Raw genomic sequence first — 26,306 nt, forward strand, 5'->3', positions numbered from 1 at the left:
TACAAAGAGGCCAGGTAATTAAAAACTCTCCTCTCTCTCCACAATGCAAATAAGGGATGCTCTAAAAATTCTGGGGAAAACAAAAGTTTAGATAAAACCCAAATAGACAAAAGGCAATATTTAGTCCACTTAGGAATGCATTGCCAGAATCGGGGGCACTGCCTATTTTTTTTCCCTTACAACCAAATGCTTTTATTTACTTATTTATCAACAATAAGAATTCACTGGTTCACAGTTGGAGGCTAGAAATCCAAAATCAAGATGTCCACAAGGCAAGCCCACCCTCACGCTGGCAGGATTCTGGAGGTCTGGAGGTGGCAGTCCTCCATCACACGGAGAGGTCCCTGCTCTTCTCCTGTAACTCTCTCTGACTTCTGACTTTTCTGATGCCATCCACATTTCCTCTCTTAAAAAGGTCTCCAGTCATATGGGTTAAGGCTCACCCTCATCAGCTTGGCCCCCCTTGAATAAGATCTTGGAAGATCCTATTCACAAATTGAGTCCATCCCCTGATTCACCTTGACATATTCAAAGATACTACTTACAAATGGGTCCACACCCACAGCAAGCTGGATTAAGGCTTGAACATGGTTTGTAGGATACATGATTGAATTCCCAACATTCTGCATGATTTCAATCCTTTAGAGTATAAACTTGCTTCAGACTCCTTCTCTGTTATGATCTTCCCTTAATTTGCCTTTCCTGAGTATGTAATTTAAAATGAATTTAAATGAATGCAATTTAAAATTGTTTGAAGCGTTTGCTAACAGATTACCCAGGGAGCTTTTTGTAGTTGTTTTTGCTTATGTGTCTATATGTATATAGAGAGCAGACCCTTGCCATTTGCGGAAGTGATATTCATCACTTTGTTTTCTTGTACGCAACCATAAAAGACAGTGACAAATACTTTCCTTGGTTGAAACACATGTTTTAAATGAACATACATTGAAAATGGTGTGTAGGACGGAATCTGCTTCATGGTACAAATTTCTGGTTCTTTTCATTAACTTTGAAGTAATTCTCCTTTGGGATATGAAGGGGCTTCTGAGATTGTTCTTTGGAGGGGATTTATGAAGGTCTTGTGGCATATTCCTAGGCAATGTCTGCCCTAATTTAGCAGCAGAGTGACAGGTGAAAGGAGGTTTGAAATTTTATTTTAAAATTGTTTTCGTGGAAGAAGTTGGCTTAAAAAATTATTTAAACTTTGATTTTTAAGGTCACCTTGAGATAAGTGATCTTTTGTAGAAAGAATTTCCTACATAGTACCTACCTTTAGTTATGTAGATAGAAAACTTTCTTCTGAAGGAAGGGCTTAATTATTTCTCCTACCTTTCTTTAAATCTTAACTCTATGATATGCAAAACGACTGGAACCAGAATGGGAGGGGCAGTGGGATGGAGCTAGGATGGGAGTGGGGTTGTACAGGAGCCCAGGGAGGACCCTTTTGGGAGAAAGGGAATTCTGACCCTTTTCCAATTGAGGTCTACAGTAGTAGAAAATCTCTCAAAGACTATGACGACCCTCATTGAGATCAGCTGGCAGAAAAAGACCCAAGGTCCCGAATGAGTAATTCACTCTGAAGTGGACATGGGTATCTGAACTTCTGACACAGGTCCAACACTAGGTCTTAGGTGGTAGGGGCGGGGAAAGGAGCAGAGGTGGGCAAGTTCTGGGAGCAATGTGAGGCTGCTGCTGGAGCACGCTTCTGATCCAACCTGTCATTATGGGCAAGTCTTGAGGGAGATGTTTGGATGTGGCTTTCAAGTTTTTATACAGTATTGCATTTTTTTAAAAAATGCTCATTCTAATAACATATGAACCACCTAAAATTTCCCTTTTTATCTACATTCAATTATAGAATTCTGGGGTGCAAGTTACATTTACAATGTTGTGCAACCATCACTAGCATCCATTACCAAAAACTTTTCCATCATCCCAAACAGAAACTCCATACCATGTAAGCCTAAATTCCATTCTGTACACCCACCCTGGCTCCTGGAAATTTGTATTCTATTTTACACCTCTATGAAGGTGCTCATTTTAATTATTTCATATCAGTGAGATCATACACTATTTGTCCATTTTGTGTCTCACATTTCATTCAACATGATGCCTTCAGGGTTCATCCATGCTATCAAAAGCATTGGCACTTCATTCTTTTTTATGGCTGAATAATATTGCATTATATGTATATACCACATTTTGTTTATCTGTTCATTGGTTGATGGACACTTGCGTTGCTTCCATCTTTTGGCAATTGTGCATAATGCTACCATCAACATTGGTGTGCAAATATTTTTTCAAGTCCCTACTTTAAATTTTTTTAGGGATATACTTAGAAGTGGGAATGCCAGGTCATATGGCAATTCTATACTTTACTTTCTGAGGAACTGCCAAATTGTTTTCCACAACAGCTGCACTATTTTGCATTCTCACTAACAATGACCAAGTATCACTATTTTCCACATCCTTTCCAGTACTTTTTTTTTTAATAGAAATCATTCTGAGTGTGAAAGTTTTCTCATTAGGGTTTTAATTTGCATTTTCCTGATGGTAAATGCTGTTGACCATATTTTCATGTCTAATTTGCCATTTGTGTATCTTCTTTGGAGAAATGTATACTTAAGTCCTTTGCCCATCTTTAAATTTTTTATCTTTCTGTTATTGAGTTGCAAGGATTCTTTATAAATTATGGACATTTAACCCTTCTTGGATTTGTGATTTCTAAATTTTTCTGCCATTGAATAGGTTGTCTTTTTATTTTCATTATGAAGTTTGCTGATGGAGAAAACTTTTAAATTTTGATGAAGTCCCATTTATCTATTTTTAGTTTTCTTGCTCATGTTTCTGGTGTAAAATAAAAGAAAACATTGCCTACCACAAGGTCCTGAAGATACTTGATGTTTTCTCTAGGTAGCTTTATAATTTTTGTACTTATTTTGAGGTCTTTGATCCATTTTGAGATTTTTATATATGGTCTGAGGTAGGCATCCACCTTTCTTCTCTGGAATAGGGATATTCAGTTTTCCCAGCACCATTTGTAGAAAAGATTACTCTTTCGCCCATTGAGTGGAGTTGAGAACCTTGTAAAAATAAATTGGCCATAGATGTGAGGATTTATTTCTGAACTGTCAATTCACTTCCATTGGTCTCTGTCTGCTTTTGTGACAGTACTATGCTGTTTTGATTACTGTAACTTTACAATAAGTTTAAAAGAATTTTTTTACTGCAATATAACAATGAAGTAAACTAATTATACACCTACATTTTTTTCCTCCAAAAACAAACAAAAAATGTAAACAGGAAATAACTGCCTCTATTTGAGACACCTTACACTTCTCAAATCATGTTAGGAGGTCTTATCACATTCAGTTATCAATAATTTTTAAATAGTAATTATTTTCATTTTAAGAAAAGGTACCCCTTCTCCCCCAAGTATTTAACATAAAAGAAAGGGCTTCCTTACACATTAATTTTATACTTATTTCAAGCAACAACAATAACCATCTACAATTTGGCATTTCTGTTTTAGTTACTCCAAATATTTTCCCAATTTCAAAAAGCCATTATTCAGTGTTGCCATGAAATAGAGACCGTAGATTCAAGGTAGCAAAGATTTTTCCTGAAACCAATGTTAAGTCAAAGAATTATAAAGTAGAGCATTACACTAAATTTCTGAATTTAGTACAGTAAAAAGAGTGAAACCTAGAAAAAGTTACTATTTTTAGAAGAAATAAAGACCTGCAAAAGCTGCTTTTTGGCTGACTATTTTACAGACTGTGTGGACCTGCAGCATCTGCTAATATGTACACATGCACTGTATTTTTATCCCTGCCTATGTCTTAGATCCCTCCCTCCCTACCTCCAGCAATCTACTACCTTATACCAAGCATTGTGGACATGAGCCCAAATCATCCTGGACAATCCAGTGAGCTAATTAAGTGTAGTGCACTGGTGTGAAGTGTGAGATAAAAAAAGTTCCTTTTAATCTTCATCAATGTTCTGCTGTAGAAGAAAACTGGCAGCCAAATTCTCATTCTTCTCTCTAGCAAAATATGCTTGAATCCATGTCTTTTAGGAAATCCTAATGCCTTTAACCTTTCTGTAGCTTCTTTTTCCTAAAGTGTCACTTGAATGCCATTCATATGACCACTTCCAGCCTCTGTAATTCCTCTACTTCCACCTTCCCTCCTTCCTCCTTGACCACCAGCTTCTTGAACACCAGTTCATCTTACATCTGAATAAAATTCTCCTGGTATTGACTAATTTGCTGCAATGACTGGGGATTCTCTCAACCTATCTGTTGCTGCAATGCTGGAAGCTGGGAAGGAGTCTGTTGAATGATTTGTCTCGTCTGTTGGAACTGAGGCTGATTTTGTAAACATGCAAGCGGATGTCTTCCAGAACTTGTAGTTAGTGCAGTTATAGTTGCTGCAGCTGAATTGCTGAAGTCTGAGAAGCCCCACGACTAGCTGCTTGAGGAGGTCCACCACAGCCTGACTTTATCTCCAGAAATTCTCATCAAAAGGTACTCCACTGCTCTGTCAGGGTTGCTGAAGCTGGCTATCAAGGCTGTAATTACTTGCTATGTTTGTAGCCCATGAACATGATCTCAGCTGCCATATTCTTGTAGACTTACCTGTCTCAAGTGCCCTTATTGCATCTTCAGAAAGGTTTGGCCAAGCAGAATCTCCTGATGTGCTGTCAGTTGACGTTGGGCTGGTAGCCACTGTTGTCTCTGCTGGCTTTCTGCACGGTTCTCATGTTTAGTTGCACAGTAGGTGCAGGTTCAGTAGATGCTGTGATTGACACTGGAGTGATGATGTATGTGTGGAGGTGGGAGCCAAATCTGGGAGCAGGCCAGGGCTGCTGCTGTGGAGGAAGAAGCTGCAGCAGTGGTGGCAGGATTTGATTGCTGAGTTGTAACTATTGCTGGTATTGTTACTGCTTTTGGCTTAGTTAAAATCACCACAAAGTTTTTCTCATCAGTTTTATATTCCTTGAGCAGAGTATCATCATTACGGATTGTGTCTGCATAAATTAATTTTTGGCCTGCTACCCAAAAGGCATCTTTCCCATTTTCAGATTCAAGCTCTTTTCAGTGCTTTCACCGGCTCCTCTGAGTGTACCTGGATCTTGAAGGTTTGCTGACCTGCGTGGTCCCGCCGTGCTGCTCTGCTGCTGGGCCTGGGTCCTGGCCACTGGGCAGAGTCGATGGCCTGGCCAGGCCCGGGGTCTTCTCTTTCCTTTGCTGCTCGGGAGGAAAGCGGTGTGGGGCCGTGCTCATCACGTTCTCCCAGCAGAGTGACCTTTCCTTCACGCTGGCCCAGGGCCACTGTCTCGCTGACTGAAACATGCCATGCGAGTTGGGGTCGCCACGCTTCCTCAAGCTCCCAGCGCCTGGCACTGGCCCTGCAGGAGGCGCGAGGGGCGGGGATGGTCGACCAGAGAGCCCCCAGCTCACCACAGGATGGTCGCTGCTGTCATCGTCTGCAGTAAGTTTTAAAATCAGGACCTGTGAGTCCTCCTCCATTCTTTTTCAAGATGCATTGGGCTATTGGAAGCTTCTTATCCTCCCATGTAACTGTGATGTTTGGTTTTTCTACGTGCAAAGAAGGCTGTTGGGATTTTGGTTAAGCGTGTGTTGAATTGAGATCTTAACAATATTCTTCCAATATATGAACGCAATGTCCTTACATATATTTAGCAATGTTTCACTTCTTTTAGCGATGTTTTGTAGTTTTATGTGTTTGCATCCTTGGTCAAACTTATTCTTAGATACTTGACTCTTTTAGTTGCTATTGTAAATGGATTTTTTTTCTTGATTTCTTCTTCACAGTTCATTACTGGTAGCATAATTATTGCTACTGATTTTTGTGTGTTGATTCTTGAACCTTGTCATTTTGCTGAATTTGTTTATTAGATTTAGCAATTTTGTTATGGATTTTTCAGGATTGTCAACGTCTACAATAGTGTTGACTGCAAGAAGGAAAGTTTTACATGTTCCTTTCCAATTTGGATGCTCTTTGTTTCATTTTATTACCTAATTGCTCTGGCTAGAACTTCCAGTACAATGTTGAATAACAAGTGACAGTGGCCATCCATGCCTTGCTCCTAATCTTAGAGAGAAAGCTTTCAGGCTTTCACTATTGAACATGACTTAGCTGTTTTTTCATGTGTGTTTATCACGCTGAGGAAGTTTCCTTCTGTTCTTAGTTTCCTAACTGTATTTTTCAAATAAGAAGTGCTGGATTTTGTCCAATGTATCTTCTGCGTCAATTGAGAAGATCATGTGGTTCTTCTCCTTTGATTGGTTAAGGTGGTATATTACATTAATTGATATTTTTATGTTGAACCACCCTTGTATACCTAGTATAAATGCAAATTGATCATGGTGTAATTCTTTTAATGTGCTGTTGAAGTTGATTTTGCCAATATTTTGTTGAGAAATTTTGTGTTTATATTCATAAGAGACATTAGTCTCTAATTTTATTTTCTAGGGGTATCTTTATGAGACTTTGGTGTTAGGATGATGTTGGCCTCATAAAATGCATTAGAATGCAATTTTATTGGAAGGGTTTGAGTAAGATTGATGTTAATTCTTGTAATGTTTAGTAAAATTCATCAGTGAGGCCACCCAGCCCTGGGATTTTCTTTTATTGGGAGATTTTTTTTTTAAAATTACTGATTCAATCTTTTTTACTTGTTGAGATCTTCTATTTCTTCTTAAGTCATGTAGGCTGTTGTGTTTCTAAGAATTTGTCCATTTCAGGAAGGTTATTTAATTTGTTGGCATATAATTGTTTATAGTATCCTCTTATAATCCTTTTTGTTTCCTTGGGGTAGATAATTATTTAAGATTTAGTAATTTGCATTTTCTCTTTTTCCATTTAAGATTTTAAGATTTCATTTAAGATTTTAGTCATTTGCATTTTCTCTTTTTCCATTTAAGATTTTAAGATTTCATTTAAGATTTTAGTCATTTGCATTTTCTCCTTTTTTCTTTGTTAATCTAGCTAAAGGTTTGTTGATTTTATTGATCTTTTCAAAGAACCATCTTTTGGTTTTGTTGATTCTTTATTGTTTTTTATTTCTGTTTCATTTATCTCCACTCTAATCACTGCGATTTCTGTCTTTCTGATCAATTGGGTTTGGTTTGTTCTTTTCATTTCTTATCCTCCAGTTGTGAAGTTAGGTCTCAGATCTGAGATCTTGCATCATTTTAATGTATACACTTAGAGCTATAAATTTCTCTCTTAGCATTTCCTTTGCTGCACACCATTTTACTGTTGTTTTTTCATTTTCATTTGCCTCAAGATATTTCCTAGTTTCCCTTGTGATTCCTTCTTTAACTGTTGTTTTTTTAAGAATGCCTTGTTTAATTTCAACATATTTTTTAATTTTCCAGTTCTCCCTCTGTAATTAATTTCTAACTTCAATTAAGGTTGGAGAAGATGCACATTGTATGTTTTCCATAGTTTTGAATTTATTGAGTGTTGTTTTATGACCTAACATATGATCTATTCTGGACAGTGATCTACATGCAGTAGAGAAGATTGCTTATTCTGCTGCTGTTAGGGGAAGTGTTCTAATATGTCTGTTGGATCTAGTTGGTTTATAGTATCATTCAAGTCTTCTCTTTCCTTCTTGATCTCCTAATTGTTCCACCTATTACTGAAAGTTGTGAGTTGGTCTCCTACTATTAACGTAGAATTGCCTATTTCTCCCTTTAAATCTATCAACATTTGCTCTATATCTTTTGTGTGCTCTGCTATTAGGTGCCTATATATTTATGATTGTTATGCCTTTTTGTTGAGTTGAACTCTTTATCAGTATATAGTGACCTCTTTGACCCTTGTTAACTATTTTTGAGTTAAAGGTTATTTTATCTTATATTAGTACAGCAGCCCCAACTCTCTTTTGTTTATAATTTCCATGATATATTTTTCTATCCTTTCACTTTCACTTTCAAGCACCTTGTGTCTTTTAATTTAAGTTGAGTGTTTTGTATATGGCATATATTTACATCGGTATCTTATCCATTCTGCCAATCCCTGTATTTTGACTGGAGAGTTTAATCTATTTACATGTAAGGTAAGTACTGATAATACAGGAATTTCTTCTGCTATTTTGTAAGTCTTATACTTTTTTTTTTTACCCTCAATTCTGTCATTGCCTATTTTCATATTTATTTGATTTTCTTGGGTTGTACTATTTAGTATCCTTTCTCATTTCTTTTTGTTTATGTTCTTCATATATTTTCTTTAAGGCTAACATGTGGCTAAAATTTAACATCCTAAATCTATAGCAATTACATTTTATTTGATACCAGCCTACCTTCAATAGCATACATATACACTGTTCTTATACTTCTCCATCCCCCCACCTTTTTGTTGTACTTGTAAATTACATTATATATTATGTGTCCAAAAGCATGGATTTAGAATTACTTTTTATGCATTTGCATTATAGAACCTGTAAGAAACAAAAAGTGATGTTATATACAAAACATTGAAAACAATAGTACTGGTATTTGTAATTATCCATATGGTTACCTTTATCAGAGGTCTTTATTTCTCTATGCCACTATGATGCACTTTACATTGTCTTCCCCTTCAGTCTGTAGAACTCCTTTTAGCCTTGCTTGTAGGGCAGGTCTAGAGGCAGTGAGCTCCCTCAGCTTTCATTTAACTGAAAATGTCTTAATTTCTCTCTTACTTTTGAAAGGTAGTCTCAGCAGATACAAAGTTCTTGGTTGCCATTTCTTTTCTTTCATCATTTAGAATATTTCATCCCACTGCTTTCTTGCCTCCATGGTTTCTGATGAGAACTTGGCACTTAATGTAATTTGGATTCCCTTGCACATAACATGTTACCTTTTTCTGACACCAAAAATAAGATATTTTCAGAAATGATTGTTTTCAAAACTGTCTCCTTGTCCTTGACATTTGACAGTTAGAGTACCATGTGTATGGTTGTAGTTGTCTTTGTGTTTATCCTATTAGGGTTTCATTGGGCTACTTGAGTGTGCATATTCAGGTGCATAAATTTGGGAAGTCTTCTGCTGTTATTTATTTGAGTATTCCTTCTGCCTCTCTCTTTCCTCTCCTTCGGCGACTCCCATAATGTGTATATTGACAGGCTTGATGGTGTCTCACAAGTCTCTTTAGTTTGTTCACTTTTTAAAATTCTTTTTTTTTCTGTTCTTCAGCCTGAATCATTTCAATTGTTTTATTTTTGAGTTCACTTATTCTCTCTCTTTTCAGCTCCAATCTTCTGTTGAAAGCCTCAAGGGAATTTGTCATTTCAGTTATTATAGTCTTTAATCCTGTATTTGTTTGATTTCTTCTAAAAATTTCTCTTTATTGAGATTCTCTTATGTTGATTCATAGTTTCCCTGATCTCCTTTAGTAGTTCTTTCTCTGTGTTTTCCTTTATTTAATTAAGGTTCTTTTTTTCTTTTTTTTTTTTTAAGTTTTTTTCTGGCATATCTTCAGTTTGGTCTTCATGAATGATTTTTTTATTTCCTTGAGCACCACAACCTAACACAAGGAAACTAACCAACACAAATAAACATCTTTCACATTCCCTGCAAGTTGGCTCTGCATTGGCTGGTCCCCTCCTTCCGAGTTTAGTGTTCTTATCATGAATATCAGCCTAAGGTGACTGTAAAGTACAGGGTCCTCTCCATCTTTTCAGAGGCTTTCCATCTTATCCTGGGCTTGCCCCATTTGTAGGAATTCAAATGTTCTCTCTATTCCCAATGACATAGATTTTCTTCCCCTCGCAGGGACTCTAGCATATAAATTCAAGCAGGTAGTCCCACACCACTTCCACTTTGACTTGATTTCTTTCACTGGTTGCATGTCTGGAAGCTACTTCTGCCAGCAGTGCAAGTTCTATGAGGGGGAGCCTGTAACAAGTTTCCTGATTCAGTTTTTCAGAATGGCACCCAATATACTGGCACTGACATACCCCGGTAGCCCAGAGGTGTTACTCTTCTCCCTCCACAGGGACTCACAGTGGGAGCATAGGCTGGCTCCACAGCACACCAGAAAGTGGGTGGAGGAGGGGCCAGGAAGGCTACTGTTTTGGTTTGCTAAAGCTACCAGAATACAATGCACTAGAAATGGATTGGCTTTTATAAAGAGGATTTATTAAGTTACAAATTACAGTTCTAAGACCATGAAAATGACCAAATTAAGGTACCGAGAATAGGATACCTTCTCAGAGAAAAGGCAGCTGGCATCCAGTTTCCTGTGTCACGAGGGAAGGCACATGGTCATATCTTCTATCCTTCTCTCCTGGCTTCTGGTTTCAAATGGCTCTTTCAGTTTCTGATATCTCCTGGGGCATTTTCCTTCTGCATCTCCAAATATTTGTGTTCTCTCCAAAATGTCTCTTTCTTAAAGGACTCCAGTAAACAGATTACCTACCTTGAATGGGTGGGGTCACATCTCTGTGGAAACACCCAATCAAAAGGTCTCGCCAAAACGATAGGTCTGCCCCCACAAGATTGAATTTAAAGAACATGGCTTTTCTGGGGTACATAAAAGTTTCAAACCACAGGTACCATGAGCTCCTCCTAATGTTTTGAAAGCTGTGCTTTCTTGATTAGGCCCTCATTCAGTCACTCCAGTTTTTTAATTGTTTTCTGGGATTCTGAAGAAAATTACTCATGTCTGTTTTTCTAGTTGTTAAAGATTCTATGGGAGAATAATACTTTGGATTGACTTATTCAACCATATTGGTCCAATATGCCCGTTGCCTATTTTTAAAAAAATTTTAAAAAATAGTGAATTATATACAATGTGAATTATATACAATTCAAAGTTACAATTAAATTGCTTTAAATATATTCAGAATTTTGCATCACTATAATTAATTTAACAATAGTTTCTTCTTTGTAAATTAAAAAAAAAAGAACAAAAAACCTCTATAATCATTGGCATTAACTCATCATTTCCACTCAATTGTCCTTGTCTTAGGCTACCACTTATCCACATTTTCTCTATGGATAATATGTGGTCTTTTGTGACTGGCTTCTTTTATTGAGCATAATGTTTTCAAGGTTCATTCATGTTACAATATGGGCCAATATTTGTATTTATAAACATACAAGTTTTGTGTGGAGATATATTTTCATTTTCTTGGGTATAATTAAGAAGAGATTACATATGTTATATGTTAACCAAGCATTGAGGAAGTTGCAAAATAATTTCCACAGTGGCTACATTTTATATTTACACCATCAGTGCATGAAGATTGCAATTTCTGAACATCCTTTGTGCTGTTATTATCAAATAGATTGCATTTCTATATGGTACAATACAATAATACAATCAAACATATACCATTTTATATAATAACTTTTAAAATCAGTTAAGAGAAGAGAGAGGATGAAATATGCAATTATATTGACTTTCAATATTATCTACATAATTACCTTTACTCACATTCTTTGCCTATTGTAAGAATTCATATTAATGTCTGGAGGAACTTGCTCTCAGTCTGAAGAATTTCCTTTAGTGTGTCTTCTAAGGTGAGTCTGCTAGTAGTGTAGTAATGAATCCTCTGGTTGTTGGGTTTTTTTTTTTTTTTCCATCTCTAATGTCTGTTTATTTTTCTTTACTGTTAGTACTTTGTATTTGTTATCCCATGGCTCTCTGGTCTCTATTGCTCCTGAAGAGAAGTTAGCTATTAATCCTATCATAGTTTTCATGTAAGTGATGAGTTATTTTTTCATGCTGCTCTCAAGATTTTCTTTCTCTTTTTGTCTTTCAACATTTTTATCCTCATATGTCTATGTGGATCACTTTGGGTTTAAACTGTTTGAAATTTGTTTAGCCTCTTGGACGTGTAGATGTATTATTTTCCTATTGCTCTTATAAAAAATTATCAAATGTAGTGGCTTAAAAATAAGCCACATTTTATTTATGTTCTTGAATAGTTCTGGAAGTCTGAAATCTGAAGTCAATTTCACTGGGTTGAAGTAAAGGTATTGACAGGTTGGCTCCTCCTTGTGGCTCTGAAGGAGAATCCATTTCTTTCCTTTTTTCAGTTCAATAACTACCTCTATTCCTTGGCTGTGGCTTCTTTGTCTTCAAAAGATCATTGTGAATACAACAGCCCCACCCATGCCATCCAGGATAAACTCTCCATCTCAAAACCCTTAACTTAATCGTATCTGCAAATGTCCTTTTATTGCCGCATAAGGTGACAGTCACAGATTCTGGGTATTAGTTTGTGGACATTTATGGGGAACTGTTTTCGACTCAGCACAGTAGATTAAAATATCTCATCAAACTTGAGAAGTTGCAGCCATTACTTCTTTGAATATAAATTTTTTTGCTCCTTTCTCTCTCTCCTTCTTGTATTCCTATTTGTGTATATGTTGGTGTACTTAGTGTGTTCCACATTTTGCTGAAGTTCTGTTCATTTGTCTTCATTCTTTTTTCCCCACTGTCATTCAGGTCACATGCTATCTATCAATCTATATTCAAGTTCACTAATTCTTTTTTCTGCCAGCTCAAATCTATTATTGTGCTTCTCTAATGAATTTTCCTATTAGTTATTGCACTTTATAACTCTAGAATATCATTTTCTTCATTTTTGTAATTGCTGTTTTTTAATTGACGTCTCTATTTGATGATATTTTGTCTCTTTATCTTCCTTTACATCTTAAACATGGTATCCTTTAGATCTTAGAACATATTTATAATAGCTACTTTGAAGGCTTTGTTTGCTAAATTAACATCTCAATGGTAGTTTATGTTACCTGCATTTTTCCCTGTTTATGGGTCATGCTTTCCTATATATTTGTATGTCTTTCATTGAGAATTGAATATTTTAGGTAATAAATATAGTGTAGCAACTGTGGATCTTCATGCATCCACCCAACCAGGACCTACTATTGTTGTTGATAATTGCTTGCTTATTTGTCTAGTGACTTGGTTGAACTATTTCAGTGGCATCTATTTCCCCCACAGAGTGCAGCCTCTGATGTCATTTTTAGAGGGCACAGCCTCAGGCATATGTATAGTCACCTTGGGATGACATTCATTTGATCAAGTCTCTCTGAAACTTTTCCCCCTGATATCTCTGTTAAACTGTCTCCATCAATGATCTCACACCCAGCTCTTAGCCTCTACTAATTGCCAGCTGATTGCGCTATTATTTTCAACAATGTCCTGGTGCATAAATTGCTCCCCAGTTTATCAGTTAAATTTGACTTCTTTGCAGGAATGGTCTTTGAAGCCAGACTTTGAGGTTTGTTCTAACCCCAGGAAGCTCTTTTTAGCTGTCTCTCTCCCCTTTCTCACTGTTAAACTTATACCTGGTCTATGATTTAGCTTATTTTTTTCATGGAGTTTACAGCCTTCTCTCAATTGCTTTCCACCAAAACCTTTGCACTATACTCTTAGGGCAAGGACAATGACTTGCTTCCCTAGAAGTGATAACCCCCTTTATGAGCAGTCCTGATATAGGACAGTAGCATCAGGTCTTCCTGGCTTGCTTTTTCCAGCATGGAACCTCAACTCTACAAGAGAGCTGGGGAGAGGACAATTAGGGCTCAGTAATTTTGGCCTGCTGCACCTGGGTAGAGCCCTCACTCTTTGATTGGCAGCTAAGTGGAGTGTGGAAGAGTCAGGCTTCTTTGCCGCTCTTGCCTGGAATGGATCTTCTGGAACACAGAACTGGTGGTATGAGAAATAATAACAGCCTGCACCTCCAAGGAAAACATTGTAGCCCTAAACTTGGAGGTTGGGGGGAGAGGGATATCTATATTCTTGGCTGCACCTTCGTGAAGTAGAGATTCAGTCACATTTAACTGGGGATTGGGATCAAGTAATGGCTCAAAATGCCATAGATTCTTACTATACTTACCAAGATTTAGATTTTCTTGAACAAACATTTCTCTCCATTTGTTGTCATGCCTTAGAAAAATATCCAGAGGTTTTAAATGCTGTTGGGTCTTAAAAATTACTTTTCACCATTTATGGTTTCTTCGCTGGTGAGAGTACAGTCAGAACTCTTGTTGCTATTCCAGAAGTGTCCTTACATGCTGTCATGGTCAGGTTCATATGTCAACCTGGCTAAGTTGTGGTACCTGTTTGTCTGGTTGGGCAAGTGCTGGCCTGTCTGTTACAATGAGGACATTTCATAGCATTAGATCATGAGCATGTCAGCTGTATCCACAGCTGATTCCATTTGTAATCAGCCAAAGGGGAGTGTCTTCTGCAATGAGTGATGCTTAATCTAATCACAGGAATCCTTTTTAAGGAGGATTCAGAAGAGACAGGTTCTATTCCTGCTTTGGCTGGTGAGCCTCTCCTGTGGAGTTCGTCCAGACCCTCCATCGGAGTCATCGGCTTCACAGCCTGCCCTGTGAATTTTGGACTCTGTGTTCCCACGGTCAGGTGAGACACTTTTATAAATTTTATATTTGCGAGTGTTCCCTCTTGACTCTTTCTCTAGAGAACCCTAACTAATACACATGCCCTCTTGAAATAAAAAAATGTGCATTCTTTATACGTGTCAATTTGTATAAGAAGAAAATTGTAACAATTACAAAAGACCATGGTCAGATCACATATAAAGGACCCCAAATCAGTTCTATGTCATACTTTGAGTTACTTGTTTGCAAGAAGATACTAAAATATTGAAAGAAAAGAAAAAAATAATCTTTATTATCTCAAAGTTTCCGTGGGTCAAGAGTCATCACAGCTTAGCTGAGGTCTCTGATCAGGGTATCACACGGCTATATTCTAGGTGCCAGCTGAGCTGCATTCTCATTAGAGGCTTGAATTGGGAAGGTTCTTCTTCCAAGATCCTGAAGGTTGTCAGAATTCATCTGAAAGCTGTAGGACTGTGATTCCCTTGCTGTTATTTTACTGCGGCTGCCGGTGGTGCTTGCTCTCAGCTACTAGAAGCCTCGCACATTTCCTTGTTACACGAATTTCCTCGTAGGCCCTCTCACAACATGACTCCTTACTTTCAGGCCAGCAGGAGAATTTGTCTTTCCAGTCTCCTAAGCCAGAGTCTTGTAACATGCAACATAATCAAAGGAGGGACATCCCGTCACCTTTGCCATAGTCTGTTGCTTAGAAGTACACAAGTATTGCTGCCCCACACATCATACTCAGGGGGAAGAGATCATACTCATTAAGAGGTCACTTGAGGGTGCATCTGCCATACATGTCTATAATGTGAAATTTTTAAAAGGCTATTTAATATATGCCAATATGCAAGGTTCTTATTAAATTTCACAATAACCAGTGGCGGGTTATTGGTTGAAAACTCAGCTCAGGAAGAGGAGCTTGCTGGACGTAGCCAAACCTGCAGGATGCAGACTCGCTTTTCTCAAGGTTGTGCCCCAGCCTTTATGTGTTTGTTCTGTATGCCCGGATGGGAGCCCCAACAGGAGATTACAACATACATTATTCATTTTTCATTTCTACTTGATATTCTGCGGCTTCTTCCTCCAAGGAGTTAGGCATGTCCTTTTAGCTCTAAACTCAATCTTTCAAAAGTAGAAGAGGAACTTGGAAACCAGGAAGGGGTGAAGAAGTAGGACTCGGCAAAAGGGAAGGTTTGAGGAGGAAGATGCATTCATGAGATACAGGAGGAGAACAGGAGAAGCAAGGGAACTACAGGATCGCCTTTATATCCTTTTTTTATTTCACTAGCAGATCAAAAGAGGAACATAACCTGTTTAGTTGCTTACTCACACACCTATTTTTAAATCCTCAGTTAATCACTTCATGAAAAGTTAAAAGAAAAGAAAATGTTAGAAGCTGTGAGGAACATTCAAGGCTAATGTATTTCTTAGGATCACACAATGAATTTCACTCCAAAGTCAGCAGTGACTACAACTAAAAGTTATTAAAGGCAGCTAGTGACTTGTTGATGTACCACAGAGGCTCTGAACTGACTTTTAAAAAATGTTATAGCTGTCTTTCTACATGGTTCTGGTACTCAGTGCATTTCAAGTATATGACAGAACAGAGGCTGGATTTTGTTTTTATTTTCAGAAGCTGATGGATGATGGTCTTCCTGAGTAAGCAGAAGTTACCAATAAAATTGTTTCTAATGGGTGCTTGGGGTGTTGTTATTACACAGCTGCAGACAATAAGCCAAGAGAGGAACAGTTGATGTACATCTTGAGATCAAGATAAGAGGTGGTGCTTGAAGCTATAGTTTAATGACAATTGCAAAGCATTTATTGTACATATTGTATTTGTGGTGAATTGGTTTGGCAAGAGTATAGAATTTAAAAAGCCATGGATTTAATGCTCAAAAGAATATGTTGAGGCGACGCTGCCATCTCCTAATCTAGTCAGTCTTCTAATATATTTGTCCCTATCTCTGATTTGTGAGATCCTTACAAATGGAAATCTGCTCATACCACTCATTTGCTGGATTTCTGTTGCTCTTTAGGATGAGTTTCCAAAGCCTTACTTATATGACAAGGCCTCCCATTATTTTGCCCCTGAGCACCTTTTCAGTCCTTCTTTTAGATGCTCCATCCTTCTTTGATATCATTTTTCTCCTTCTAATACCTCACTCATTCTTGCTTCAAGTTTTTCATGCATACTGCTTCCTCCATCACTAATACTCTCCCTCTCCCTTTACTTTACTGATCTTGCTTATTGTATGTCTTAGTTAAATGTCTTTTCCTCCAGGAAGCCTTCCCTGACCCAGAGAGGCTAAAATTAGTCTCCTGTTATATGCTCCTAGAACACGTTATACCTCCTATTGTCCAGAACACTTTAAAGTATTAATCAGGATGTATTCCTTATATATCTTCCCTGCTAAATGGAAAGCTCCACAAAGCTATGTCACTGCTGTGTCCCCAGACTCAAGTCCTGTGCTGGTTGATTGGCAGTTCCTCTGTTATCTCCTACTCTGGTTCAGTGATCAAGAGCAAGACTTTGTAGCCAGAAACATCCATTTACTGACTGAGTATAGAGTATGACATGGATTACTTAATCTCACTGAGCCTTATGTCCTTCTCTGTGAAGAGGGATTATATCTTCTTTCACTTTTCTGCGAATTAAATTAATGGAGATAAAACATGTGAATCTGTAGGGACAGAATAAAAGCTGTGGTTGACAGTTTAGTAATTTGAATGAAGCCTTTGTATTATCTTCCTTTTTAAAATTCTTGTCTTAATGAAATGTGCCAGCATGCTGAGAAACTATATATATGGTAAAATGTATTAAATTAGCTACATATATATTGAGAACAATATATATGTAGCTAATTTAATACATTTTTAACAGTTTTGGTTTGTGCCTGAGAGTTTCTTTTTTCTCTTGGGGCTGTTAGCCTGTGTGTTGGGTAATTGGGGGGGATTGTAGGTTCTAACCCTACTTCCTTCTACCCTACTGTCATGGCATCTGAGTCACATGGGTGGCATTAATAAAGGTAAGACCTTTGTGTTGTCCTTGTGCCAAGGAAAAGTTTTGTCCTTTTATCTTTTTATTCATTCACTCATTCATTTGTTCATTCAGTCATTCAAGAGAATGACTGCTTTGTGTTAGGAGTACAGCAAAAGACAAAAAGATAAGGAAAGATCAAGGAAACATGCCAATTAGCTTTTAATGAAAAATGTTTAGCAGTTACAAGAACTGAAAAATTGTAATACAAAAGGGCCATCACATGAATTTCATTGAGACACCATTTTTCTTATTGAGTTGGTATTTTTATCTAGGTTATGTTAATATTAATAGCACCTGGACCCAAGATTTATTTAACTAGACACTGTACTAAATATTTTCCAAATATTAATCTCAGCAAAAATATTTTGGATAAGACTCATAAAATCCTCACTTTAAAAACAAAGAAACAAGGTATAAAAGGTCAAATGGCCTGCCCAATGTCACATAGTATGATGGAGCTGGTATTTAATTCTTAACTATGACGCAGTCAGCAAAATATTGGAAGTTCATTACTTAGATTTTATGGTGAATAAAATTCACCTGGAAAGCATTAAAAAAATAATAGTCTTCCTGGACTCACTAACAGAGATTCTAATTTAGTAGTCTGAGTTGGAGCTTAGAAATCTGTATTTTTAACTCATGGTTCTAATGTAAGTTCTCCATGGGCCATTTTGAGAAACATGAACCTATATATATATCCTTAAAGTAAATTAAGTTAATCCTTAAAGTTCTTCTAAATTCATAAGTGGCTTTTTAGGTGCAAAGTTCATTTGTATATGTAACACCTTTTTTTACCTTGATGCAGTTAAACCATTATTAATCAATCAGATTAACAACAATAACTGCATTTAAAGTCAATGGTTCCAGAATAAAGGATTATCAAATAAATGATTATCATAATTATAAGTGTTGGTGGGAGAAGATTGTCCTCCAGTCCTAGTAATTACTGTTGTTATTTGAGGTATCCTGTGATTCGTGTCTCCCACCCAAACTTGACTCTCTGCCATGTGTTCAATTCATCCACATGGCTCTCCTCAGGTCATCTTCTGGGTTGCAGTCAAGAAGGAACTTGCAAAGAAAAAATGGTAAAATATATTTGGTTAATTCAACGGAAAGAAATGCAGGGACTTCTATAAGACTGTTGCCTGAATGATCAAAATAACTCCCTTTGCTCTACTCTGTGAGAAAATAGGATAGATCTGGAATGACTTGTTTGTAGTTGATTGCACTTCACCCATGCACATTCTTTCCTTTTTAAACCTGTGTTTCTTATTTTTTTGCTGAAAACTCCATCTCCAGCCAGACAGAAATATAGCACCTGTCCTGCCTTCAGGTTTTCCTTTGCCAAGTTGTACTTGGTGAATCGATGAGCATATTCTCCAGAGACCAATCAAAGAGGGTCATCAGACTGCCCAGACTGACCCAATTAAGTTTAATTAGTTGCTTTTTTAATCTCTAAATTTCCTACCTAGGTGGATTTTATGTTTTTTTATTGAACAACTAAGAAGAGCTGAATCTTTGGAATTAGTTGGTCTCTCAGGTTCTTTCTGTTAGTAATAAAACTCCAGGAAATCTTCAAGTCTCCAAAAGGAAGTCAAATGATACTAAAGAACCTTAGGCACTGCTTCTTTTAGGGTATCTCTTTTCAATTGAAAGTGTCCTTGTCTTGGTTTGAACAAATATCAGTCTGATCTATTATTTTTTTCCAAGATCGGGTTACATTGATGTATCTTAAACACCTCACTGTTCCTCAAATGGTGTTATTTTCACCCTTTTCTCTCAGTTGGAAGTTAACTAGAGGCAGTGAAGGAGATTTCAGGGAATGATAGTGAGGGATCTAAATTGAAAGCAGAATTAAAGTAATCTAAAAGGTGAATTAAATGGGGACTAGAACTCAGAAGAGGTGTTTGCCTTGGAAGAAATACATTTGAATAATTAATAATAGAGGAAAATGAGGACTATTAAAGTGGCTGTGTTGAGCTAATTTTAATACTGGGCTATTTTCTGGCCAATAATTTTACACAGATATTACCAATATTAGGTGCCAGGGCACTTGGACAAGTGTTAAATTTTCTCAATTAATTCTTACAACAATAATGTGAGGTGATTATTACCCATTTCTTTTTTTGTATGCTGTATGGCGGGGTCACATTTCATTATTTTTCCATGTGATTATCCATTATTGCAGCACCATTTGTGAAGTTTTTGGTTTGTTTTGCTTGTTTGGTTTTTGTGGGGAGAAGTGCATGGACTGGGAATAGAACTGGGGTCTCCCACATGGCAGGTGAGAATTTTACCACTGAACCACCCATGTACCCCCATATTGTCCACTTCTGACTGGTAGACCTCTACTTGCTTGTTATCATCAATGGACACCTGTGATTTTGTCTCTTCTACTCTTCCCTCTTGTCAGCCCTCTCTTTCTTCTTCTCCTATCTCTTTCTCACTTACTCTCCTCCTTGTCTCCTCATTCCGTTTTCAAGCTCCAACTCTCTTCTTTCTCTTTTCCTTCTGTCCCTCTTTCTCTTCCTATCCTCTTTCTCCTTATCTTTCTCCTCTTTTTTCATTTTCTCCACCTTTCACATCTTGTAAGTTCATGCTTGTCAAACTTAACTGTATGTCAGCATCACCTGGAGAGCTTGCAATTGCTGCCCCACCACCATCACTTTGAGTGCCTGATTCAATAGGTCTGGACTGGGGTCAAAGCATTTATATTGCTAACAATTTCCCAAATGATCCTGATTTGGGAAGTATATTTTGAGAACCACTTCCTTACCTGACATGATGACCTGGTCTCTGCTTCCAAAATATAACCAATAAAACTTTAGATCAATCTTAGAATTTGTTCCCAGAATTGCCAGTACTGTACTAGGCAATTTTAATTGTCATATCATGTAATGAAAACAAGTGTTGTAAATTTGTAAAAATGAATATTTGATAGCTTTTCTTATGCAATAGTATAATATTAATACTATCAATCAGAATTACTTTCAAGTTGAAAGGACTGAAGCTCCCAAATTGGGTTAATCGCTATGCTGTATGTGATGCTGCCACAGTAAATTGTAAAGGCAAGAAGATTAGAAAAACATAAAAGACTGCAAAGTTTTCTCCTGATTTAAACAACTTCTAATTTTATGTCCAAGATAATTACTTTTTGAATCTGTTTTTCTTTGCGTCTGCTATCTCTTGCTCTGCTAACCCATGCCCCCTGATACACATTAAACATAATTTAGTTACCATATCTCCAGAAGGAGATGCTAAGAATAAAAGGGCTACTTTCCTGGTTGCTAGGAGAGAGTCTGTTGTTGGGTGTCAGGATTACACAGGAGGAAAGAACAAAGGCTGAGGACAGGGGAATACAGAATAGTGATAAAACAGAATTGTTAGAAAAAAGTATTCACTCCCAAATTTGAAAATAAAGTTCTCAGCAACATTTCAGTACTCCCACTTCCTGGAAATGTATTCTCTTTCTTCTGTCTCCTTTGCAGGATCCTCCTTTCCAACATCTGAATATTTAATTCTCTTACCACTCAGTCTTCAGACCACTTTTCTATTTATACTCACTCCCTGATATTGTCTCAGTCTCATATCTTGAAATACTATTTATGTTATTTATATTTATCTTCAGTCTTGACTATTCCACTCATTTTTTAAGACTTCCATATTAAACTGCCTATATTTTAACTATATTTGAATGTCTAATGGTCATCTCCAGTATAATATGTTCATAACCAATGTCTTTGTTTTAACCTAGAAACTGTTTATTTCCTAGTGTTTTCCATCCCAATAAACCATCTTTCCATTTCCCCAGTTGCTCCAGCCAAATATTTAGCACCATTCTAGTTTTCTCTCTTTCACACTTCTAATCCATTAACAAATCTTGTCAGCCCGACCTTCAGAATATTTCTTTTCATTTCCACCATTGTCCAAGCTACATTGTCTATCCCCTGGACTCCTGAAATAGTCTTCAAACTGATTTCCCTTTGTATTAATCAGGGTTCTCTAGGGAAATAGAACTGACAGGAGATATACGTAGATATTAGAAATTTGTCTAAGAATTATCACATGCAACTGTGGGGATGGGCAACTCCAAATTTCACAGCAGGCTGCAGACTCGAACTCTAATGACGGTTTTCAATGAATTCCCCCCAAAAAGCTGGCTGGCTGAAATAGAGGTGGAAATTCTCTTCTGACTGCTGAAATCATCACTTCTCCTTTAAAAACTCTTCGACTGATTAGATGAGACTTCTCTCATGGTTGAAGGCACTCTCCTCAATTGATTGTCGATGTAATCAGCCATAGAGGCAATCAACTTACTCAAGATTCAAGTCCATGAAATGTCCTCACAGCAACAGTCAGGCCAGTGCTTGCTTGACCAAGGAACTGGACACCATAGCCTGGTCAAGCTGATGCATGAACTGAACCATCACACCATTTCTGCCCTTATCCCCTAGTTAGTCTTTCTTCACAGAGCATCTATAGAGCTCTTTTTAAATACAATTTGATCATGTATTTTTTCTGTTCAAAATCCTTCTCTGGTTCCCCTTCACATGATGGACTCTCAATTATACTCATTATGATAATCTTAAAGAACTTCAATTCGTGGCTCACTCTGACTCTACTTTGTTGTCAGCTCAGGACTGTCTGGTTCACTGTACAAAAATTGTGTTACTTGCCTCTGTGTCCTCTATGATGGGTTTTTCTGCTTGGAACATTCTTTCTCCCTATTTGCCTAACTTCTTCTAACTTCTACCTTTAATATAGCTCTCTTCCATTAAGCCTTCCCAGATACTACCCCTCTCTCACTCCTTTTCCCTTCCCTTACATGATTGGTTAGAGCACTATCTTCTCTGCTCCTCAAATGCCCTTTGCATATCGTTATCACTTTAAGTAATATAATATTGTTCTAGTTTGCTAGCTGCCGGAATGCAATATACCAGAAATGGAATGGCTTTAAAAAGGGGAAATTTAATAAGTTGCTGATTTACAGTTCTAAGGCTGAGAAAATGTCCCAATTAAAACAAGTCTATAGAAATGTCCAATCAAAGGCATCCAGGGAAAGATACCTTGGTTCAAGAAGGCCAATGAAGTTCAGTGTTTCTCTCTCAAATGAGAAGGCACATGATGAACACAGTCAGGGTTCCTCTCGCATCTGGAAGAGCACATGGCATACACGGCGTCATCTGCTAGCTTCATCTCCTGGCTTCCAGTTTCATGAAGCTCCCTGGGAGGCATGTTCCTTCTTCATCTCCAAAGGTCGCTGGCTGGTGGACTCTCTGCTTCATAGTGTTTCTCTCTCTCAATCTCTCGTTCTCCAAAATATTTCCTCTTTTATAGGACTACAATAAACCAATCAAGACCCACCCAAATGGGTGGAGACATGTCATCCCTCAATCCAGTTTAACAAACACTCTTGACTATCACATCAACCAGGGAGATGATCTCATTACAGTTTCAAATATATAGTATTGAATAGGGATTATTCTACCTTTATGAAATGGGATTTATATCAAAACATGGCTTTTATTAGGGGGCATACTTCCTTTCAAACCAGCACAAATATTTATCAATTATTCATTTCTATGTCAGTGTTCTCTACTATGCCTTGCTTTTAATAAGAGTAGGAGTTGAGTCTCAATACTCCTTATCTCTCCAGAGCCAAACCCAGTGCCTGGTACATGGTCACAGGTACTTCATTTGAATTTATTGAAGAAATGAATGAGTGTATGAGAAGGGTGAATATTAGGTTAGGTAACTTTTCCCCTGTGAATGTACATGATGGGAAGGATAGTTTTGGATAGGGATAGGCTTTACCACCTGCTAGTAGATGATCCAAAAAACTCAAAGAGGTCCTATATGATATCTCCTTTTTTCCCCCATAGTAACTTAGTAGAGCATCTTCATAAACTGGGAAGACTGAAAGTAAGTAGGAGGATTGAAATGTCTGTGGTTGGGAATAACCATTTTATGTGAAATATTTGTTAGTGTGATCAGTTATGAGGTTAAGTGGTAGAAACTCAACTCAAAATATCTTAATAAACCCCATCCCATCCCCCAAAAGTACCTCAAAAAATTGGTGAGTCTATGAGTAGGATTGGTAACTGAAATTCACAGGATGTCAGATATTTTTCTATCTCTTCTACCCACTTCTCTTCCCACCTTGGTTTCTCTAGCATGCTTTTTTCCTTTCTCTCTCTTACTGCAGAAATTCTCTTCATGCGGTAGGACAAGTTAAGGGCTGCCACCAATACTATACTTAAATCACAGCTTAGCAAACTCAGAGGAAATGGAGATCTGTCTCTCTCTCCAGGCATATATATGCATAAAGTCCAGGGAAAGACTCTGACTGGAGTATTTTCACATTGCAAACCAACCACCGTTGTCGGGTAGGGCCTGGTGTAATAGTCCAGGCCTGGGTCATATGTCTAGGTGCTATGGTGAATTGATATTTGGATATTTAGAATTAGGTTTGGCTGTGAGACACAGAGGCTTCAACTACAACTGCGACTTCAACAAAGTAGAGTTTCAGGAGCATCTCTGCTCCATGATGTTTTCAGGGTCCAAAGTTTGCTCTCCCTTGTTACGATGATGTGAGAGCACTCTATTCTCCAGATCACCTCATAGTCTAAGGTGGCTGCTCCAGCTCCAACCTTCACGTTCCTAACCTAGCGAGCAAGATAAAAGAGCCAGAGCAAAAGGGGTAAAGGGCTTTTGTCAATGGTCTTTTCAAGGGGGTTTCAGAAAGTGATTTAGGAAGCTTGCTCTCAACAGAGCTTAGACACGTAACTTTCCCAAGAAATATTGAGAAACATAGCCTTTATTCTGATTTGTTATGTCCTTAGCTTTTATTTTGCTTTAGTATTATAGAATGAAAGGAAAATATGTGTTGGGGGACAAATAATTCCTGTTATAGTAGGGTACTATGATTCTGGTTCTGCCACCTCCCGGGAGGACAACAATTGATGTCTACTAAAAATAAATATTCTATTTAAGGCCTAAAGAAAGCTGGAAACCCTCCCCACTCCCCGGTGACTTTTTGGTAAAGGTTCATTGTAGTGTTAATGGCCCTTCTTTTTATATTTCCACAGTGGATCTTGTCATCTTTATGTCATAAAATCCATGCATTGACCATATAATCCACATTGGTCTATACAAGAAAGGTTTGAAAATGAGGCTTAGGTCAATTAATGATGAAAAATATAGGTAAAATGGTATTCTAAGACCATCTCATATCTTGAGTTAATCACTATCTTTCCAAAGTAGATCAGACTAGTGCTAACCCTCATATTAATGTTCGCTTCTAGAACAATCATTAGCTTACCCTCAAATAAAGGTACAAGTATCTTTCTTTCTTTGATCTGATGTATCCAGAATTTCATATGTAGCATAGGTTTGATGCAGAGGTTTCTGTTGTCATCAGGGTTTTCACTCCATCCTTCTGAGTTTACCCCAAACTATGCTGTACTCAGTTTTATGTTCAAATTAGTTTAACCCATGATATGTCAGTTGCCAACGAGTTGTAATGAGAGAAAAAAGAGATTTGAAATTCTTAGAAGAGGTAGATGGCTAAATTAACTTTGTTCTTATCATCAATACCTACTTCTTGTGGTAGCAGTAGACGTTTGTTATTTTTTACTGACATGCAATTTTTAGTAATAGAACCCCAAATTTTAGGGGTGGGGGATTATTTGTCCTCTCATTGTATACAGTGTGGCATGATTGTTATTATTACTCAAAATGTCCTGGCATCTCCAAATGTGGGGCTTTTTTTGTTTGTTCAAGTACCAGAAATGGATTGGCTTTTATAAAGGGGTTTATCAGGTTATAAATTAACAGCTTTAAGGCCAGAAAAATGTCCAAATTTAAGGCATCAAGATGATACCTTGACTTTGAAGAAAAGGCTGCCAGCATCTGAAATACCTCTGTCAGCTGGAAAGCACCTGGCTGGCATCTCTTGGTTCTTCCCTCCTGGGTTGCACTGCTATCAGTTTCTGATTCCAGTGGCTTTCTCTCTAAGCTTCTGTGGGTCCTTGGTTGGCATCTCCCAGGGCGTTTTGTCCCCCAGCATCTGCTCTCAGTGTCGGCTTTGCAAGCATCTGTGTTCTCTCAAAAATGCTGCTGTCTTATAAGATTCCAATACACGGATTAAGACCCACCTTGAATGGGTGGGGTCACATCTCCGTGGGAACAAACTAATGAAAGGACATCCCCCTAATGAGTCTTCACCCACAAGATTGGATTTAAAGAGCATGGCTTTTCTGATGTACAGAACACTTTCAAGCTAGCACAGGGGCTAAGCTAAAGTCACATAATTTTCTCTCTGGAATTTGAATGCTGAGCTGAGTGGTATAAAGAGAAAATATTTGTATCTGATTCTTTGAAAAGAGTCTATGGAGAACTTCCTTCTCCCTAAACCCCTGAGTATCTCTGCATATTTCTAAGCATGGTTTTCTAGCTTTTACTTGGCTATTAGGAGCTTTCTGATATCCTTATAATAGTTTCCACTTTTTTCTTAATTTGGCCAGAATGATTTTTTGTGGCTTGCACCCAAAGAAATCATAATATATACAGTGATGGAAACTTCAGGATTGTAGAGCAATGTTTGGCCTTGTTACTAAACTCTGGAGAAGAACTGCTGTGCTGAACTTATAAATCTAGTCTGAGGAAAAAGCCATAATTTAACCTCTTTTACTATACTCCTTTTCTAAGGCCAAATATAAATTTTCCAGATGCTAAAGAAAGGAAGAATGAATCACCCCAAGTTTTCTATACCAATTTTTAAGTGATATTTGGTCTCTTCTATAAAATTTTGTTTGGCATTCCACTGTCAGGTTTAGCTCAGATTTTGTTGTTGTTGTTTTC

General features: G+C 37.5%; 1 pseudogene; it reads right to left on the reverse strand.

Moving 5' to 3' along the window:
• Positions 1 to 3,984: 3,984 nt before the first annotated feature.
• LOC143675856 (UV excision repair protein RAD23 homolog B pseudogene) overlaps positions 3,985 to 26,306 on the reverse strand; it is a 104,463-nt pseudogene continuing 82,141 nt past the window's right edge.

The sequence above is a fragment of the Tamandua tetradactyla genome, chromosome 3 (genome assembly GCF_023851605.1).
Source record: "Tamandua tetradactyla isolate mTamTet1 chromosome 3, mTamTet1.pri, whole genome shotgun sequence".
Classification (NCBI taxonomy): Eukaryota; Metazoa; Chordata; class Mammalia; order Pilosa; family Myrmecophagidae; genus Tamandua; species Tamandua tetradactyla.